This window comes from Camponotus vicinus, unplaced genomic scaffold (assembly GCF_025532165.1).
Source record: "Camponotus vicinus isolate PSW18456_S1 unplaced genomic scaffold, iyCamVici1.0 SCAF_1, whole genome shotgun sequence".
NCBI lineage: Eukaryota > Metazoa > Arthropoda > Insecta > Hymenoptera > Formicidae > Camponotus > Camponotus vicinus.
The window spans coordinates 25,983,001-25,999,078 of NW_028141945.1; positions in this window are offsets into that span (position 1 = coordinate 25,983,001).

The following is a 16,078-nucleotide window of genomic DNA, read 5'->3' on the forward strand; positions in this document are numbered from 1 at the left end:
TGATGATATGTGATTTTATCTCTTAAAGCGTTTTCCACATTGTAGCAAATAATCGAACATGCGCGATGTGAACTTGAGACAAAATCGCTTTCCGTTTATGCATGCGAACATACGTACGTGAGTCTGAACCTGGAAAATATAAAGAATAAAAAATGTTACAATTCTATGTAAAATATCTAATTCATGTAATTCAATATACATCATTTCTTAAGATTGCCTGCACCAATCTTATTCAAACTGGAATCGCAATCGAAAGCTTGTATTCACATTATATCATAAAAGTGTCCTTAGATTTTTGGTTACGGCTTTAGTTTTTGAAATATCTTGTCGAAAATTTACTTGATATGAAGTTCCGGATAAGTTACTTGATAGCGCCGTGATTGCACATAGGAAAAATCGTTGACAAGCCGAAAAAAATGTTTATGTACTTTTGCTTCCTCGTTGCTTGATTACATGGGATAAGGATCTTATGTAATCTTTTAGAAAGAAACATAAAAAAACGAGACTATTAATAGTCAATTAATAAATTAATTCTTAATTTATTAATTGGTTATTAATTTTTAATTGATAAAATAAATCATTAATTATTAATTATGTTGTATGCTATTATTTATTACAAGATTTAAAGCAAAGAAAGAAAAATATTATTATTAAATTATTGATTATATAGTGAGATCTTTATGATAAATAATAATTATATTTGAAAGTATACGGGGACATATATTACATTAGCACATGTGTACATCTATATTAGTGTATCATTCTTGTAGGTGTTACAAAAATTTGGAAGTCATCACTCAAAATAATGTTAAAAACTTATATTCTGACTGCTTATTAATAAATAATTTAAAAAAATAAGAAGAATAAAATAAAATCAAACTGTGTAAATAAGTAAAAAAAATATGTTTACATGTAAGAAAGGTCAGATTTTTTCTTATCTTTATTAAGGCGAAGATTGATACGAAAAGATAAAAAAATAGCATTCAATTCTCGAATATATTCTTAAGTTAAAATTTAATATTTAGATCGTAAAATTTATTTGACAAGATTAAACTATATTAATATTCGGATATTAATATTCATCTATGTCGGTTTTTTCCATTCTTGCGGTCGAATGTGATTCATTTAATAGTTATTTTAAGTTTCATTAAATAAATAAACACAATGAAATATAAAAATGTCACGGACGGCCTCCGCAAGTCTGCCAGCCGAATCGGATAACCGCAATCGGGATCAGGGCTCGGGAGAATAACACTGAAAACAAATGCGATTTGTTTGGTGTCAAAATAAATTAAAATAAAATATATACGTCCTTTGATGTGCGTGCGTGCGTGAGTGCGTGCGTGCGTGCGTGCGTGCGTGCGTGCGTGCGTGCGTGCGTGCGTGCGTGCGTGCGTGCGTGCGTGCGTGCGTGCGTGCGTGCGTGCGTGCGTGCGTGCGTGCGTGCGTGCGTGCGTGCGTGCGTGCGTGCGTGCGTGCGTGCGTGCGTGCGTGCGTGCGTGCGTGCGTGCGTGCGTGCGTGCGTGCGTGCGTGCGTGCGTGCGTGCGTGCGTGCGTGCGTGCGTGCGTGCGTGCGTGCGTGCGTGCGTGCGTGCGTGCGTGCGTGCGTGCGTGCGTGCGTGCGTGCGTGCGTGCGTGCGTGCGTGCGTGCGTGCGTGCGTGCGTGCGTGCGTGCGTGCGTGCGTGCGTGCGTGGGTGCGTGCGTGCGTGCGTGCGTGCGTGCATGCGTGCGTGCGTGCGTGCGTGCGTGCGTGCGTGCGTGCGTGCGTGCGTGCGTGTACACGCACCGGCAGGAATGGTGTCCCGGTATGCTTGTGTGACACTTACTGACGTCACACTCACACAAACAAAGCGCGCATGTACGCGGGCCGGGCAGCGAGAGAGAAAGTGGGGATAGAGTAGTGGGGGGCATTCTTTGTTGCGTCCTTCGCGCACGGCACAAGAGCGAGAGAGAAAGCACTATAAGACGTGATACCGATTTAGAGGTGTCCGATAATCGTCTCTCTCGCTCGATGCTCGAACGAGAGAGTGCGAGCGAGACAGCTATACAGGGTGATTCAAAATAACCCCCTTGTCCCTGAAATGACACATTCTTGAATCAATTCTAAAACGATTTTTCCTTTGGCAAAATTTCGTCCGAAGCTTAGTTTTTGAATTATTAAAGGAAGTAGTTAACGTATGACGGGTCGAATACAAGAGGCAGGCAAGGGTGGCGCGATTCACCGTCAGACGCGGGTGCTTACGCGGGGCGCCTGCTGCGATCAGCTGGTCGCTATACACATACAGACACACATGCGAACACATACATTTTCTCTCTGTCTGTCTGTCTGTCTCTCTCTCTCTCTCTCTCTCTCTCTCTCTCTCTCTCTCTCTCTCTCTCTCTCTCTCTCTCTCTCTCTCTCTCTCTCTCTCTCTCTCTCTCTCTCTCTCCCTCCCTCCCTCCCTCCCTCCCTCCCTCCCTCCCTCCCTCCCTCCCTCCCTCCCTCCCTCCCTCCCTCCCTCCCTCCCTCCCTCCCCCTCTCTCTCTCTCTCTCTCTCCTTCTCTCTCTCTCTCTCTCTCTCTCTGTCTCTCTCTCTCATTCGCTCATTCGCCTGTTTTTTTTTTTTTTTTTTTTTACGAGAGAGGGGAAAATGCATTTTATGCACACCCACCGGTCGATCCAGTGAGTTATGTGGGACTCGAGTACCAAGTCGAATTACCAAGTCGGTACTCCCTACCCACTAAAAACCCCTCTCTTTTCTCGAATTTCCTTTGATACACTGTCCCTCTGACTTCCCGAGATCTGTTTTACGTCAAAAACTGCATAACGTCAAAAAATAGTTATTATTACCTTGTTCGATGACTTTTGATGTATTGCTGTAATTGCTTGAAGGAGAAATGAATTTATAGATCGTACGTTCTCAAATTTAACGTAGATATCACGTTGCAAAAGACAAGAAATCCACACTAAATTATTAACTGAAAGTTTTTCTTCTTTCATGAACTGTATTCTTTTATAAACTTTAACGTAATCACGTTTATTTACTCACTCGATGAGACGAGAAATTTACTAATGACTCTATCACTAATCACTATTAATCACTGTCGAATAATAACTGTTGGCGATTAAAAATCACTCGATGAAAGAAACACGCGCGGACACGTTACTACACAACGCGACGACGCGACAATGCGACGATAATTATTCGGCGACTGCAAGCAGTTTTTTGTCATGGTAGGTTGCGGTAGGTTAAGGTACTACTGGCGCTATCGAACGCGATCATGTGTTCGATTGAAGAATGCGGTAAACATAATAAACATTTAACATATTAATATTATTATTATCATGAATGTGTGTGATATCCATACATCGTATGATATCTATTTAAAAATTAATTAGATTAAATAAGTGTTTTTAAAATATTTATTACTTTTACTATTATCATATAAAATATTAATATTAAATATTTATTAAAGGCAAAAAATTCCATTGAAATAACATTGGAATAAGACCATAAAACTATACATCTCAAGAAGTGAAAAAAAATTGTTCAGAAATACTCTCCAAAGAATTTGTCACACGTACTTGCTGCTATGGTCCGACTTTTTTGACCAATCAAAACGGAGGTGTCCCTTTTGTTCTGATTGGTAAACCAAATGCTGTGAATCATTTCTAAAGAAAGTGCATCTTTAGTTTGAACTACGTGCAACGTCAAACGAAGTGCATGTGATAGATGCAGTGTTACAAGTAGGAGTAAAATTTGTGCGCACACATTCGTGATTAATTATATAAGTATATAAACGAAATTAATAGTGCGAAAATAAATAATATCGGTTGCGAGCTATTTTATAAACCGTTGAATTTTTTACGATGACTACAGTAACACATTTGCCAGATGAAATAATTGCTACAATATTGGAATATAAGAACATTAGTGTGGAGGATATTATGAATCTTAAATCCACGTGTAAGAGATTACAGCATACAACATTTAGCACCAAATTTTGGGAAAAGAAATGTTTTCAGAGGTATGATTTTTAATATTTTTTAATTAAATTTTTTATATTTATTTCATATTTGGTCGATTTTCATCGCTCAACGAACTTTCATGAAAATAATAGTGAAAAAATAAAGTTAAAGTTATTACATTGTTATCTTATTAATTTATATTGCGTTTGTTGCTTCATTGTATATTGAGCTTTTGATATTACAATTTAATAACGATCGTAGTAAAGGATCAAAATTTGGTAAAGCCAAAATTTTAATACGTCTAGTGGCTCAACGAATCACAATAAATTTTGTTAATCATTTCCAAGTTGTTCTATTGATAAAGATAGTTTACTATCATTCGAAATATATGACTCATTGTTATCGTAGATTATAATTTCATCCTTTTCTTGCATAGATTTTATTATTAAGTTGTAAACATATTTTCTTTTTTTATTATTGTCTTCAGTTATAGCACGTTAAAAATGTATTTTGACTTGGATTATTTTAAATTATTAAAAATATATGTTTAAAAATATAGTCTATTTATGTGTTTAGTAATTTTTTAAATATTTTAAAATTATCTTATTATGTAATTAAGAAGAACTCTATTTTATAACATAAAACACATATGAAACGAAATTAAATAAAAGTGCTGTCACGATTTTTCATATTTTAATATTAAAATTTGTAATAACGTGATTACTTAATGTTCACCTATATTAATATTCATAAAGATGTTTCTTTTTTACATTCATTTGTTTCAAGCGTTTTTTTTTATATTTCAATATTTACTTATATAATATTCTAATTGGAAATTATACATATAGTATAATGGAATATCTGGAACTCATAATATTACAGGTATTTTATTCTTGAAATTTTCTGTTCAAACTTTATGGTATTTACAATGTTATAAGACCTAATCATATGCAATCAAGTTTATCTATTTGTAGATTGTAAAAATTAAATACTATTTTATTCTAAAATATTTTATCAGATTTTATTTTTATTTTTAAGGGCATGCGTAGACCTAAATATCTCTATACAATTATTTTCCACTTGATTTTTCATTCAAACATGATATAAAATTAAATTAAATTAAATTATGCGAGATTTTATTGCAGTAGATGCATTTCGATATTACAATCTGATAATTATGCAGATATAGACAGCCATTTCCGATTTCAGTAATTTTCACATATATTGTCATGGTCAATACTCTGAGTAATTTCATAAAGATTTTTGCCCGCGCTAGTTGTTTATTAAGTTATCATCAAAAAGTGTTTAATGATTAGAACACAATTTTACGTCATACAATGGTTATATAATGTAATTCAAACCGAATTTTAGCTTTAAATCAGAAATAAGTTTGAATTTTATATCTTCCTGAAGTGGAGTTTCACCGTAAAGGAGAGAGAGGGCAGAACCCACTGTATTCACGCATGTACTTTGTAAGGCAAAATAAAATTTACTCTTATTGTTAGCGAGTCAAGGTTAGATGCACAGTGAACTTCACTTCGTCTTGCAAAGTACCTGCGTGGACGCAGTGATTTGCGCTCGCTAATTTTACATACACACACAAACACACACACTCACCCACGCACGCACACATATACTCACAAACACATACAAACATTCATATATATAACATACTCGTACATGTGTGTGTGTGTGTGTGTGTGTGTGTGTGTGTGTGTGTGTGTGTGTGTGTGTGTGTGTGTGTGTGTGTGTGTGTGTGTACGAGTATATGTTATATACATATATATAGTATTCGAAAATTATTAAATTAAATATTATTAATATTTTAACCAAAAGTGTAGGACAGAAGGGGACATTTGATAGTGACATTGATTTGACCTTGAGTGAACGTGCCAAGATCATATGGAGTTCAATTTTGTTTCTTGAAAATCCTGCGGAGGCCAGAAAACGCTAAATGACCTTGTACTCTCTATTTTTCATTTCATTTTCTTATAGCTCATCTCGAGAACTTTCCAAAATACTATAAAATATTTTTTGTCAAGTACTTTTCGAGTTATGAGGATTGAAATAATTTCTTAATTTTAACCATAAAATATATCTCGTAAAATATTCATTTCTCGATTATTTTATCTCAATACTTTTATGCACAAAATAATGAGAGGAATCAATTAATGCAAAGAAAACATAACTGTTTTAAAAAAGGGTCTGTAATAGTTAATTTCAAATTACATATTTTTTCTTAAAAACAATTATGTTTTTTTTACACCAATTGATTCCTCACATTATTTTGTGTATAAAAGTATTGAAGTGAGATAATCGAAAAATAAATATTTTACGAGATATTTTATAGTTTATATAAAATTAAGAAATTCTTTCAAGCCTCATAAAAGTACTTAACAAAAAATATTTTATTATATTGTTTTAGAAAGAGCGAAATAAGCTGCTCTCGCGAAATAAGCTGCAAGAATATATAATAAAAAATATGGAGTTTCATTTAATAAAACAAAGTTCAATTCTATATGACTTTGTTACGTTCACTCAAGGTCAAACCAATGTCACCATCAGATCTCTCCCTCTCCGAACCCTACAACTTTTGTCTAAAATATTTTTTCATTCGACCACTTTCTGCGATATTAATCGAGATGCACAATTAAAATAAGACACCCTGTATATATATATATATATATATATATATATATATATATATATATATAATTAAAAAATGTAATGTTTTTATTTTGAAAAATAAATATTGTCTATCATTTATTGCTGATGTTTGTTGTTTAACATATTTTTGAAAAATATTCTTTTCATTTTAGATTTTCCTTGTCGAAAAGAATATATAATAAAAAAAAACGGGAGAAAATTTTTAACCATTTAGAAGCAGGTGTAAAATGTATCGAAAAACTACGGCATTATGTGTCACTAATGTTTTATAATAATTTATCGGATATCAAAGAAATGAAATTGAATAGACTTCTGCGTTCCACAGCTGAACATTCTATAATTTATCGTTTTGTCTTAGATGATATAAATAGAATTATTTCTGCACAATTGTCATGGTAAAATTTAATAAACCAAATTGCCGCTAACATTATAAATTAATGTAAATATTACAATTAATAAGTACAATTAATATGTAAATTTTTTTTCAGGCACGATTCTAATTCGACAGTTAAATACTATTTCGGCCAAATTTATCATTGGTTAAAGCAGTATCGGTTAGTATACTAGCAAACCAAATTTATATACATGCCAAAGGAAAAGCTGCTTTTAGAAAAGCAAATTACTATTATCGCACAATATTTTCAACCAAATATATCTTACTTAATCATTGATACATGGTTAAATGATATTGCGCAAGAAGTATTATTCTACCTTAAATTTCAATATTCTTCATTCAATATTCTTGACATCTTCTGAGCAATTTACTTTATGGACAGATAACAATATCAACGGTAACTTCTGGAATTTCTGGGAATCGATTATACGTGTTCTTAAAGAAATTATATTTTCTGATTAAGTGTATATCAATTATTGGTAACATTAGATGTCGAAGAAAAATTTATAAAATATGTAAGTTATTTTTTATTATATTAAATTATAACTGTTATGTACTGTGCAAACTATGTGTTTTATATCTTATAAATTTTCAATATAATTTTTCTCTAATAAAATTTGATAATATAGATTTTAGTATATTACCAAGGATGTCTATTGTCTCTTATATATCACAGCGTAGCTAGAAGACTTGGTTTATATTGTTGTCTGAGATATAAGTCTAGTTCTGTAATGGCAATCCTATCGGGACCAATATAGTTAGTAACAATTTTAGCTCCAGAACTTTTCAACCTATCTGATGTATATATACATGTACAAATAATTATTTTTTTAATATTTTCAGTTATACAGCAAATGGTCAATCGATAAAATATTTTTATAGAAAATCGGGGCTACCACATCTCTCGAATATCGCCAGAGGGATATGTCGTCTTACGCATCCACTGGATCCATTACATAACATATTGGTAAGCAATTTTTTATGTATAAGTATTTTTATATTAATTTTAGTAGGAAGTAATTAATGAAGATAATAATCAATTATAAATCTTATAAATAATATATTAGTCAATGAATCAATATATTCTATGAGCAATAAATAAAATTTTATTTTCTTTTATTTTCTTTTCTGTAATTGAAATATTGTTTATATATATATATATATATATATATATATATATATATATGTATGTATACATATACACATGCAGCATCAATACATACCCATTCCTCGTTGTTTGTTACGGTGCAACTTTTCTTCACTTTTACATATACATATATTACACATTTATTGATACTTTTACATTTATTTATTAATATATTTATTTTATATATATATTTTTTTATTTTATTTTATATATTTTATATACAGGGTGAGCCATTTTAATTAACGTACGCAATTATTTCGGAAACAAAGCATTTTAGAGAAAAATGTTTCAGACAAAAGTTGTTTGGTTTCGAGGGGACCATAAGATGGTATCATTGGTTTGACCTTGAAGAGTTATTTGAAGGTCACATGAAGGTCACCTTCAATTTCTTAAATGGAACCTACTATTTGTCATTGCATATTCTTGTAGCTTATCTCGATAGCTTTCCAAAACACTATAATTAAGTACCTTTTCGTTAAGTACTTTTTGAGTTATGAGGCTTGAAATAATTTCTTAATTTTACATAAACCGTAAAATATCTTGTAAAATATTCATTTTTCGATTATCTTACCTTAATACTTTTACGTACAAAATAATGAGAGGAATCAACTGGTGTAAAAAAAACACATAGTTGTTTTGAAGAAAAAATATGTAATTTGCAATTAACAATTCCATATTTTTTCTTAAAAACAACTATGTGTTTTCTTTACACCAATTGATTCCTCTCATTATTTTCTACATAAAAGTATTAAGGTAAGATAATCGAAAAATAAATATTTTACAAGATATTTTACGGTTTATATAAAATTAAGAAATTATTTCAAGCCTCATAACTCAAAAAGTACTTAACAAAAAAGTACTTAATTATAGTGTTTTGGAAAGCTCTCGAGATAAGCTACAAGAATATGCAATGACAAATAGTAGGTTCCATTTAAGAAATTGAAGGTGACCTTCATGTGACCTTCAAATAACTCTTCAAGGTCAAACCAATGATACCATCTTATGGCCCCCTCGAAACCAAACAACTTTTGTCTGAAACATTTTTCTCTAAAATGCTTTGTTTCCGAAATAATTGCGTACGTTAATTAAAATGGCTCACCCTGTATATAAAATATATAAAATAAAATAAAAAAAAAAAATATATATATATAATATATAAAAATATATATATATATATATATATATATATATAAAATATATATACAGGGTGTTTCATTTTAATCCGACCAGTCGAATATCTCGAAAACCAAGCCTGGGAGAGAAAAATATTTCAGACAAAAGTTGTTTGGTTTCGAGGGGGCCATAAGATGGTGACAATGATTTGACCTTGTACAGTCATTTGAAGGTCACATAAAGGTCACCTTAAATTTCTTAAATGGAATACCCTATATATTTTTGCACATTCTTGTAGCTGACATCGAGAGCTTTCCAAAACACTATAATTAAGTACCTTTTCGTTAAGTACTTTTTGAGTTATGAGGCTTGAAATAATTTCTTAATTCTACATAAACCGTAAAATATCTAGTAAAATATTCATTTTTCGATTATCTTACCTTAATACTTTTACGTACAAAATAATGAGAGGAATCAATTGGTGTAAAGAAAACACATAGTTGTTTTGAAGAAAAAATATGTAATTTGCAATTAACAATTCCATATTTTTTCTTAAAAACAACTATGTGTTTTTTTTACACCAATTGATTCCTCTCATTATTTTGTACATAAAAGTATTAAGGTAAGATAATCGAAAAGTGAATATTTTACAAGATATTTTACGGTTTATGTAAAATTAAGAAATTATTTCAACCCTCATAACTCAAAAAGTACTTAACGAAAAGGTACTTAATGATAGTGTTTTGAAAAGCTCTCGAGATAAGCTACAAGAGTGTGCAAAAATATATAGGGTGTTCCATTTAAAAAAATTGAAGTGACCTTCACGTGACCTTCAAATGACTCTTCAAGGTCAAACCAATGATACCATCTTATGGCCCCCTCGAAACCAAACAACTTTTGTCTGAAATATTTTTCTCTCCCGGGCTTGGTTTTCGAGATATTCGACTGGTCGGATTAAAATGAAACACCCTGTATATATATATATATATTTTATAAAAAATTATCTTTTTTCAAGAACTCTTATAAAGAAAAGGGTCTTGCCTAAGAATATCGTATTATTTGATATAATTATATTTCCTATTCGGCACTAATTTGTGCGTAAATTAATATATTAGTTTCAATGGTTTGTTTGATGCAACTGAAAAGATTTGTGTTCTTTCATATAATTAATTCTAAATTAATTGATCTTAGAGAGATTGAAAGATGTTATTCATCGTCGTGATAATATACAATTGCTAATCGATAGATTTATAAAGTGTTGATTATAAATCGATTATTTATTATAATGTAAAGCAATATGCCATTGAATCAAAATGAATGAAATGTTGATTATTAAGTAAAATACATTCCTCAATTTTAAAGCATTTCTCCTCCCACTTCTACAATTTTCCGTATATAGTTTTTCAAAATAATTCAATTATTTTATGTGGGTTTGGTTTTATTTTATACAACATTTCGATAATCTAATTTTATATTAACTTGATATATAAAAATCTATTTTGATTAAAGACCGCTTTAAACGATTATAATTTGCTGTCCGAAATATAATTATATTTGTAATTTTACATTTATAATTTTTTTTGTCATTTAAAATACAAAGAAGTAAAATATACATATATCCAAATTGTGAATGTATACATATTAGGATATGTCATACAGAAAATTATAAATTATAAATATATATACTGTTTCGAGAACGTTAAATAACGCTCGAAATTTAGAATGCCGGGACACGCGTCGAAAGACACGTCGAAACAAGGGATATACGGAAAGAGGAGCAATGATCAATCAAGGAATAGAAGTCAATGGTCGTAGAATGGTTTGCACACATAAAATTTAATGTTTATTTCACTCAACGAACTGTTGTACACCCGAATTTACTTACATAATTGTTCAGCACAGAGAAACGCGAAGAGAGTTTCTTGGTCCGACGGCTCCGTACGTGAGCACCGGGAGCGAGCGAGAGCGCACTATGGTAGAGAAAGAGCGATAGTCGCACCGAGCCGCTCAGCTGATGCGTGAGAGCGCGAGAGAGAGCTGGTTGCGGAGGGCGAAGCGCCTTGATTTCGCGAGAGGGTCTCGGGCTTTCGCGGATGCACACGAAACTTGCAAGCTGCACGATAAGCGAACGAGACTCGCCAATGATAAGACAGAAAATCGCGTTGTGATGCGAAGTATTGAAATGCTCACAGAAATGCTCGCGTATTTTACTGAGTCCGTTTAAAACGAGAACCGAATTGACTAATAACGAATGTCTTACTCGAGTGCGATCTTTCGGTCGTCTGGGTTCACGGGAGAGGCTTTCTTCCCTGTTTTCGCTGTTCTGCGAAAACAGGTGATTTCGGAGAACCAATCCTTTCGCGTTACGTGGAATCGCGTGATTTTATTTTTGAGTGAGAATCCGACTGTTTTTGCTTGTTTTTGGATATCAAACAAAGAATCGGTGGGTACGTAAACGTTGCGAGATTATCGCTCGACATTGGGTGCCAGGTTTTTTCGTTGTTGTTTCGCGACGGGATCTCGAGATTGCCGCGCGCGCGCGGGGGGTGCAAGAGGGGCCTTTGGCCCCCTTCCCACAACCACCACGCCGGTAGACAAGGGGGACCTTGCTTCATGTGGAAAGTCGCAAACCTATGTGAAATTTTGCAAATATACACCTCGTTTCACATCATTTATATCATTAATTTCATTTGTTAACAACTTTTTAATAAGCAGCGACCTCCAATTATTTTATAAGCAAAAGTTACTTAGAATGATGCCCTTAACAACATATATGAAGATAAAAGTCATCGGGGCAGAGGTTGGAATTGTATAGAATTACCAAGCTTTTTAATAACCTCATTTTTTGTTAATAACTTTTTTGTCCAAAATCGATATTTTCGAAGATATTCAGCGAAATGGCTGCGTTCAGCAGAAAAAGCTGCTTTGCAACTGTTATAAAATTCGTGAGCCTGATTGATGTATGCTCTTAATTTTGACTGAATCTAAGAGCATACACCAATCAGATTCACGAATTTTACAACAGTTGCAAAGCAGCTTTTCCTGCTGAACGCAGCCAATCTTTTGAAACTTTGAGATGGAGGTAGGGGCTAAACTATTCGAGTCCGCCTATTATATATATACATGAAATTACTCGGGATGTCCTTGACAACATATGTCAAGGTCAAGATCATCGGCGTATAGGCCGCAATTGTCTAGTTTTACCATTTTGTTTATCATCCGCCACCACATATAAAATGTTTAATGAGTGAACTTTCGATTAGCATACAAACAGCGATTGATTGATCTTCCTTTTATTGTCGAAAGGTAAATTATCTACGTTATTATTGTTCAATTTTTTATTTTTAAATTATTTTTTATAGGTTTTTGAGTTTTGGGTGTCGCGACAAAATTTGCAAATTGGTAGTTCAGATCACATAGATGAAATTGACGAAGCAAAAATTGGAAAAAAAAAATATCAGAAAGGTCGAGCAGTTACGGGTCAATGGGTGTTCGGTGGCATCGATAAACAAACAAAAGACAAACAAAAGACAAACATAAGACAAACAAAAAGAATATTCATCGAACCGGTTGCAGCAAGAAATTCGAAAACTTTATTGGCAGTCATAAAACGATGAATCGCGTCATATTCCATCATCTATTCTGATGATTGTTGGAAATCTTACAATTGTTTAAGAAAAGCAGGATTTGTTCATTGCACTGTAAACCACAACATGAATTTTGTAGATCCGGAATCAGGTGCTCATACGCAAAATATTGAACACGTATGGCGAGATTTACGTGCTGCAATTCCGAAATATGGAATTAGACAAAAACATTACAGTGCTTACATCGCTGAATTTTTATTTAAACGAGAATATGAATACAGGAATAGAATCGAATCATTTTTTCAAACAATAGTAACAATGTATCCTATAACAGCCACAGATTATTTAAACTTATAATAAATCATATAATTGTAGCTTCTAATTCATTTTTTTCTAAACTTACGAAAGTCGGTGACATATGTTACAAAGTTATGTAGAACCATACAAAACGGTATACATTATATCTGCGACATCGAGAGAGAGAATGTTACCTAATTTATAGGTATGTACTGAATACATTGCGCATTTAATGCATGTTTTTACTATGTTTTTACTACAGAATTAAATTGTTAATAACTTCTTAAACAATGATCGCCAACTAAAACTTTTTGGAGGTTACTCAGGATCATGACCTTGACCACATATATCAAGGTCAAAATCATCGGTGAAGTTGCCGTTCTTCTAGATACCATGATAAATTTAATATTTAAATTAAATAATAAATATTAAATTAAATAATTTATTAAATAATTTAAATTAAATAATAATTAATTTAATATTTAAATAATTGCTTTACTATCAATTGTATTTTTATATAATTTATTTTATTTAATTTAATATTTAAATAAGTGCTTTACTATCATTTGTATTTTTATATAATTTATTTTATTTTATTTAATATTTAAATAAGTGCTTTACTATCATTTATATTTTCATATATGGTATGTATACAATAATAGAATTGAGTGAATTATATAACATCTATAAAAATATATGTATATATATATTTTTTTTATAAAAATACAAATTATAGTAAAGCATGATTGTTTAACTAAAACAATTTATTTAAAATATCTAAAATATTGTAAGAGAAAATTACGTATTTCTAAAATATATTTATACACTTTATATTTTCTATACATTTTTCTGTATATAATTTTTAAAATTTTATATATATATATATATATATATATATATGTGTATATTAGGGTGTCCCTTATTTCTACATGATAAAAAAAAAATTGATTTTTTTCGGTCTCACCCTCTAAAAAGTTTACAATTGGTATAAGAATCACACACAAAAAATTTCAGCCTTCTAGATTAATTACTTCCCGTGCCGACAAAGGCTTTAAGTCTGATAAAAAAGAACGTAATTAAAAAAAACATCAAAATTGAATTTTTTAATTTCTGTAGGCAAATAATGTTTTACAACCCCAAATAATTATTATATAATATATAATATATAATATATATATTTATAATATATAGAATAGATATTTAATAGAATAATAAGGCAAAAGAATTTGAGCTCTATGTTTTAAAAAACAAAAATGCCAAAATAGCTAATAAATTTATATAACAGGTAGTAGGGTTATAAATTAATGATAAATAATTATCTAAATAGCAAAAAATATTTTTTAATAAACCAGAAACATAAATATAACTTTTAAAATTAGTAGGGTTCTTTTAAAGTATCCTTGTTACAATTTGGATATAAACGTCTGTGTTCTTGTACACAACGCAGAAGAAATTCCTATTGCTCTGCATTTCTTACAACACGTCCATTATAATCTTGAATTAACTTCACTGCCCTTTCAGCGATATCATTTATTACTTTTAAGGATTTTATAACTTCTTTTCCATTTAGATAACTAACATTTGTGTTCCATGTAATTGGATCTTGGTTCAAAAAATCTGTATTGATTCTGAATCGTGAAAACAATTTTAAACTATTATGTGAAATGAACACATCTATAGTTTTTTCTAAAAGATAAAATAAAATTATTAGCTAAACATAAATTATATTTTAAATAGTTAGATTAGTTAGTTATTGGTGAGAATTCAATGTGACAATAAATTCAAAACCGAGAAACTGAAACATACCTGTAAAATTATGGTCAATATCTTTTGGCAGGATTATGAAACGCTTTGTAGGATTAATAGTGCCTTCATTTTGAAGCGATTTTACCATAAGTTTTTTGGTTTCAATTGATATAGTATCATCAAAAAACGCTAAAGCTGCTGTTTCTTCGGATAAGTACCAAAGGTGACCGCATAATTTTTTTATTGCTGCCTTTGAAGTGTCTGGGTCGATTTTTTCATAGAATTTTAAGTTTTTTATAAAATTTAAATCTTGACATGGAGCTTTGTGTAGTAATGGGCAATGAAACCATGCTTGCACATAAAATCGGATGATGAAAATACAAATATCACGCAGCGAATTTCTTTCGGCAGAAGAAATCGTATACTCTTTACGAAATAAATAAATTTTTAAACAATAAATGCTCGACTCATCCATCGAGCTTGATGCATTGCACCAGGAGGATGAATGTTTAAATTGCTTTCTGAATCGCCATTAAGAAATATAATTACCAATTCAAGTAATTCATTATAATCATGTCTAAAATGTTTATTTTGCAACTTGCACTGAGTAAAATTGAGAATTTCTTCTTTTACATCTTTCAAAGCAGTATAATACTCACTGTCTTCTATGCCTGACACATAGTTAGTCTTATTAATCTTATTCCAGTTTTTCTGAAATTTCTTGAATAGTGGAATATCAGGGCTTGATGTTACCTGTGGAAGTTTACATTCGAAAACACTTCGGAGAATAAGTTCATAAATATGATGTCGACAAAGTAGATCTTTCTTAAATTTTTGTTCTATCAAAATCATTGCTCCATTTAATCGTCCTGTGTTAGAAGCTGTAGTATCACAACATAAAGCTTCGAGAATGTCTGAAAAGTCCCAATTTTCCAAAACATTACACACGGCCGTTACTATTTCTTCACCTGTGGATCTTTCTAATTTTGGTACACCAAAGAGTTGTTCCATGTTTTTACTACTTACAACTATTGGCAAACGTTCAACAGGCGAGTCTCTAACATTTAATGATGATAAAAGCTTTCCATCCCAATGAGCAACAACATAATTAGGTGATATTTCTTGAAATCTAGATTTAATGATTTCAGCACGCTCAGCTCTTAAAATCTGTCGATAT